Genomic DNA, 7,146 nt, shown 5'->3' with positions numbered 1-7,146 from the left:
AGCCATCATTCACCTCTGTCATCTATGGCTCACGTGCACTACAGTTGCCTCGGCACCAGTTTTGGATAGGACCATTTTGCCATATATGGTACACCAATGGCATCATGTGAACAGTTTACAAACATATCCATTTTGGAAATGCTTTTACCCTTGACCCAAAAGCCAATGATCATGGCCTCTTAGACATCAAATAAATTGCTCCATTTCTGCGTTACGACAATGACTACACTATTATCTATGTCTCATAGAGATACTTTATGTACCTTCCACTGCTAGTGCTGCCAAATGCCACCTGTTATTGGTCATTGCAGATTGATGTTGAACATAGGCAGAGATCATATTAATGTGACTTGGTCCAAGTAAATTATCTTGGAAGTAAAATGAAAACACAAATGGACCGAACTTCAAATACACCCACAAAAGAGGTGTGTGCAATTATGTGGTAAAACATAGGCCTGTTACATAATGTGCAAATGTAAAGGATCTTCAGTGAAAATAAACTCATGTCATTAGACTTAGAAATGTCAGGTACTCTCACTATATTTTATATAAAGTACTTTTGGTACTAAGATGAATGTACCCGCAAGATGAAGCTTGAACAGTTATTGGTGAGACGAAATTCTCAGCCACGTACATTCAGAAAAAGTCATAATAAGTACAATTGAATGTATAAAGACTTGATGAATGGTTAACAAGATATACAGGTATACTGTAGACATTTCTGTCATCAAATATCAGAGCTAAGTGCAGTCTGATGTGGATGATGCAGTATGTAGTTAGTTTGTTCATACATCATAAAGGAGAACATTCGTAGTGACCCAAATTTATCCAGATACCAGCTTATTGGCTTAGCTGATGTCTGTTTGGTTCATTTCATTGTATTGTGGGTTGTTTCTGTGGACTGAATTGCCTGCGAATTGTGTTTATTAATGGAAATGTATATCTACATCTACATCTACATCCATACTCTGCAATCCACCTGACGGTGTGTGGCGGAGGGTCCTTGAGTACCTCTATCAGTTCTCCCGTCTATTCTAGTCTCATATTGTTTGTGGAAAGAAGGATTGTTGGTATGCTTCTGTGTGGGCTCTAATCTCTCTCATTTTATCCTCATGTTCTCTTCGTGAGATATACGTAGAAGGGAACAATATACTGCTTGACTCTTCGGTGAAGGTATGTTCTCGAAACTTTAACAAAAGCCCGTACCAAGCTACTGAGCGTCTCTCCTGCAGAGTCTTCCACTGGAGTTTATCTATCATCTCCGTAACGCTTTTGTGATTACTAAATGATCCTGTAACGAAGCACGTTGCTCTCCATTGGATCTTCTCTATCTCTTCTATCAACCCTATCTGGTACGGATCCCACACTGCTGAGCAGTATTCAAGCAGTGGGCGAACAAGAGTACTGTAACCTAGTTCCTTTGTTTTGGATTGCATTTCCTTTGGATTCTTCCAATGAATCTCAGTCTGGCATCTGCTTTACCGACGATCAACTTTATATGATCATTCCATTTTAAATCACTCCTAATGCATACTCCCAGATAATTTATGGAATTAACTGCTTCCAGTTGCTGACCTGCTATTTTGTAGCTAAATGATAAAGGATCTATCTTTCTATGTATTCGCAGCACATTACACTTGTCTACATTGAGATTCAATTGCCATTCCCTGCACCATGCATCAATTTGCTGCAGATCCTCCTGCATTTCAGTACAATTTCCCATTGTTACAACCTCTCGATACACCACAGCATCATCAGCAAAAAGCCTCAGTGAACTTCCGATGTCATCCACAAGGTCATTTATGTATATTGTGAATAGCAATGGTCCTATGACACTCCCCTGCGGCACACCTGAAATCACTCTTACTTCGGAAGACTTCTCTCCATTGAGAATGACATGCTGCGTTCCATTATCTAGGAACTCTTCAATCCAATCACACAATTGGTCTAATAGTCCATATGCTCTTACTTTGTTCATTAAATGACTGTGGGGAACTGTATCAAACGCCTTGCGGAAGTCAAGAAACACGGCATCTACCTGTGAACCCATGTCTAAGGCCCTCTGAGTCTCGTGGATGAATAGCGCGAGCTGGGTTTCACACGACCGTCTTTTTCGAAACCCACGCAGATTCCTACAGAGTAGATTTCTAGTCTCCAGAAAAGTCATTATACTCGAACATAATACGTGTTCCAAAATTCTACAAATGATCGACGTTAGTGATATAGATCTATAGTTCTGCACTTCTGCTCGATGTCCCTTCTTGAAAACAGGGATGACCTGTGCCTTTTTCCAATCCTTTGGAACACTACGCTCTTCTAGAGACCTACGGTACACCACTGCAAGAAGGGGGGCAAGTTCCTTCGCGTACTCTGTGTAAAATCAAACTGGTATCCCATCAGGTCCAGCGGCCTTTCCTCTTTTGAGCGATTTTAATTATTTCTCTATCCCTCTGTCATCTATTTCAATATCTACCATTTTGTCATCTGTGCGACAATCTACAGAAGGAACTACAGTGCAGTCTTCCTCTGTGAAACAGCTTTGGAAAAAGACATTTAGTATTTCGGCCTTTAGTCTGTCATCCTCTGTTTCAGTACCATTTTGGTCACAGAGTGTCTGCACATTTTGTTTTGATCCACATACCGGTTTGACATAAGACCAAAATTTCTTAGGATTTTCTGCCAAGTCAGTACATAGAACTTTACTTTTGAATTCATTGAACGCCTCTCGCATAGCCCTCCTCACACTACATTTCGCTTCGCGTAATTTTTGTTTGTCTGCAAGGCTTTGGCTATGTTTATGTTTGCTGTGAAGTTCCCTTTGCTTCTGCAGCAGTTTTCTAACACGGTTGTTGTACCACAGTGGCTCTTTTCCATCTATTACGATCTTGCTTGGCACATATTCATGTTTATGATGTTGCAGAAGGAGGTGTCATTTTGTACATTTTGTTGTTGGACATCAATGGAAATGTGTGGCACATCATGGGAGTGCATCAGGCCATGTATATCTGGCAGACAGTCTCTGTGAGCTAAGGCCATTGTGATTCTTAAGATATTCATGCACTGTCCATGAAATTCACACGAGCAGTTACACAAAGAATTTTAAAACTGTTATCAGAACTTTCCTTTTTATGACTAACAAAGGTGTGTTCAGCCTTTGTCATACCCTTGATCAATAAACATCGTGTTATGGAGTCAGGTGCGTGGAGAACTTACTGTTAATACAGTGTAGTAACAGGGTAATTTCATTCTGCAGCAGCTTCAGAAATTTCTTTAAGATTAATTTAGTGAGAGAAGATTGAATGAGGATGTTTTAATAACACTAGATAAGAAGAAATCCCAGAGAAAATTATTGAAGGATTTGGAGTTTTTATAAAATCTCTTTGCCAGCACAGCCATTTTTTAGGTGCAGAAAATGGACAGCAGAATAAATATGGAGTTTTTACTGTATTATCAACTTCCCTGCATCTTCTTACTGCAAATTACTGACTTCTTGTGCTGTAAGACAAAGCCGCATGAGACTTACTTGAACATCTAAATGCAGAAACAAAATCCAAAATGTGTTTAAACCTATGTCAAGTTAAACACTACATAAGTGACTCCCTGTGTGACCAGCACCACAATGATAAAGGATACTGTGCAGAGAGTGCAGGGAGAAGATTTTAAATGTGGAAGTGAATCTTTGAGTTCTGATAGTGATGTAACTCATTGCCAGAAATCATTGTTGCTGCAGCTGCTGCCTTCATTCCTGCTGCTACCAACACTGTCACAGCTGGCTTCACTGCCACTTCCTCTGGCTGTTGCAGCCGCTGTTTGCTGGTTCCACTGCACAGCAGCCACTTGGTCAAACATTGACATCAATAATTATTTATCGATCCAGTGAGTCATAGTGATTTGCAGTGTTGGACATGATAAGAAACAAACGTTGTTAATACTGTAGAGTCCCTGACAGTACAAGAGTGTTTATAAAAATAATGTAATGAGACTGAGTTAAACTAGTACAGAGTGAGATAATATATAATATATTATGATGGAGGAAGGTGTTCATGAGTGATTAAGTGAATTGTTGGGACAACTTAAGGTTAATTTGCACAGTGGATTTGACCAACTATAGCACTCAGCTTAAGGAAATGGATCCTTCTGATAAACAGTCTGGTAGACCAAGAATGAGTTAGTAGTCAGGTAAATGATTTACACGAAAAAGTGACAGAGGTAGAAAGTGGACTTCGTAATAAAGTAACAGACAACGTAAGTTTTGTTCTGAATAAGCATGACATTTTGAATGAAAAGGTTGTAGCACATATTCAGCAATACAAGTCAGTAAAGATGAAACAATGGAAACTCCAGGTTGGAATATCAACACTATAAAGAAATGATACATTGCTTCTTACCATAAAGATGACATGTTAAGTTACAAACAGGCACAACAAAAAGATACTTACACATTAGCTTTCAGCCAGTCTTCATCAGTAAAGGAAATATACACACATTCATTCACACAAGCAAGCACATTTCACACTTGCATAACTGCCACCTCTGGCAGCTTGGACTGGTCTGAGCTATCAGAGATGGTGGTCATGTGTGCTTGCTTGTGTAAATGAATGTATGTGTGCTTCCTTTTCTGACAAAGGCTTTGGCTGAAAGCTGATGTGAAAGTGTCTTTTTGTTGTGCCTGTCAGCAACTTAAGATGTCAACTTTACAGTAAGTAGCAATCTATCTTTTCCTTGTATTGTCAGCAAAAATGAGTTAGAAATGGAAGTCAGATATCTGACAACATAATGTAAAGAAACTGATATGGAATGGTCTAAATAACCTCTGTATAATAAGCCCAGGTCATGGAAGGAAATGAAAACTCATTACAAAAGGCAGCACCAAAATAAAATTAAAGTGGTAACAAATATGTTTGGGGCCACTAGTCTTATTCCACAGCAGTTGTCTTTTGAGAGGGAGAGCAAAGACCAAGTTCATTTTCTTTGGGAAAGGGAAAGAACTGATTTTCAGACAGGAGATAATAGTGATGATGGTGGTAATCAGGAGCTTCAAGGTTGGTCTGTAGGAGGGGAGCAACTGAGTTTCAACCACAGACCCATTTGAGAGAAAAACTAAATAATAGGGGAGGGAATGTATATTTGATAACGAGAGACCAGCCTCACACTGAGCTCATGAACAGCGAGAAGAATTTCATACTGAGAGCAAATAATGATATGTCCGGCCAGTTCCTGAAGTTTTTATCTAACGGGAAAATCCACCAAATATTTTTTTTTTTTTATATATGTTTGAAAGGACTTTCCCCAACTTATGGCACAAGACCTTATTATCTAGATTAGTCTGGCACTAGCAAATCAATACAATTTATAATAAATCAGTCATTTGGTACACCAAAGACTGAAAATTAATGCAAAGATACTTTTGAACAAAACATGAACGAGCTATGGAGCTGAATGTACACAAAGGTGAATTTGTGATGGTAAAGGTACACAGACACAATTCAAAGCATAACAAATGACTGTAAAACATATTTCCCAAGTTCAGTGGGCTGTGGGAGGTGGTCAAACGACTCCACAGAAAAGCAGTTAGATTAAAAGATCCAAGGAAAAATGTAAGGCCTTTATAGTGTGGATCACAATCAAGAATTTTGCGTGTCCCATACCAGAAAAAAGTTGGTACCAATAAAGAAACATAAGTGAGAGTATCACATGTTTCATGCACATTAAAAGATATATCAAACATTTTTTGATAAGTCACTCACGTACTCTAATGTTAAGGGGGAATGGGACTTCAGATCATTTGATAAACTGACTACTAGTGGCATACAGGATTACTGACGTACTAACTCTGACTCAGTTCCATGAATATGTATGAACTGACTGCCCAAGCCAAAGGTTTTGATGCCAAAAGAGTAACAGAGGCAACAGATACTGGAGTTTTTCTCTTGCAGGCAATATACAGAAATGGGTGATTACAAGAAAAACACAAGTGGGAGAGAAAAAAGAAAATTTTCTGTCATGTGACAAGAATGAGACTTTGAAGTAACAACAGGTGACGTGGTATCTCATTGTATGCAATGTGTATAGAAATGCAGAATTTAATTGCAGTCTTGCCAAGTAGGTCATCTGCGATTATTATTTTATGTTAGTTGAAGATGGAGGGAGAGAAAGGAAAGAAAAGCGGCTACTGATGTCAGCTGCATCAGAACATTACATGGAATCAGCAGCAATGAGTGAAAAAGTATACTGGACTGGGATTCAAAACCGGGCTCTCCTACTTGCTAAGAAGTTGTGTTAACCAATGCCCCCTCCAGACACAGTGTTTATTGCAGCTGCGTGAACTATCTTGGCATGCCTCTCAACCAAACCACAGTCCCACTCAGCACCACCTATCCACAGTCCTTGTCCATGTCCTCCACACTTGTTACTGTGATATTCCCGCAAAAGGTCAGACATGATTGTGCATCCAGCAGAAGAAGGTGGATTTCTTGCCCATTGAGGTGAATTAATTATATAAATGTGTGGTGTCTGATATTTCACACATGATACATTGTACATAAATTGGAGATGGAGGGGGAGAAAAGAAAGGAATAGAAAGGGAAGGGACTATTGATGTCAGCTGCCACACATCACCACAGACAGCTTCTGGACAGCACTGTCCATCACTACTGTCACTAGCAGGCCGTGTGAAGACATGCCTGCCACACACCCAGTCAGCCACATGTGATGTCATAGACTGCAGCCCAATCAGTGCTGACCAGCGTGCCACCATTGTGCTTGCACTGATTTCAGTACGAAGTGCACAAGGCTCAAATTAAACTAGCCTCACACAAATCACTTTCATTTCTTGCAGTTACAGAGCTCTAGTCTCCAATGGAGGATCTGTGTGGCAGCTGTACCACAGAATTACATGGACAGCAGCTTGCCATTATTCACCCGCGATCACAGATTTTACTGGTAGGCCAAGCTTTGACAACAGCGCAGTGCCCACAGGTGTGGAAGAGACAAAGCAAAAAGACAATATGAACTAGACCTCTGTGTCTTGTGGATGTTCACACCAATCATGAGTTATGTCAGCCACAGGCCATGTGAGGTTGAGTAAATGCGTTCCCTGCCAACACTGAACAGGCATCAGTCGTTTGCTCTGTTCCATCACTTCCA

Source organism: Schistocerca americana, chromosome 1 (assembly GCF_021461395.2).
Source record: "Schistocerca americana isolate TAMUIC-IGC-003095 chromosome 1, iqSchAmer2.1, whole genome shotgun sequence".
Taxonomy (NCBI): Eukaryota; Metazoa; Arthropoda; class Insecta; order Orthoptera; family Acrididae; genus Schistocerca; species Schistocerca americana.
This window is presented reverse-complemented; position numbering follows the sequence as displayed.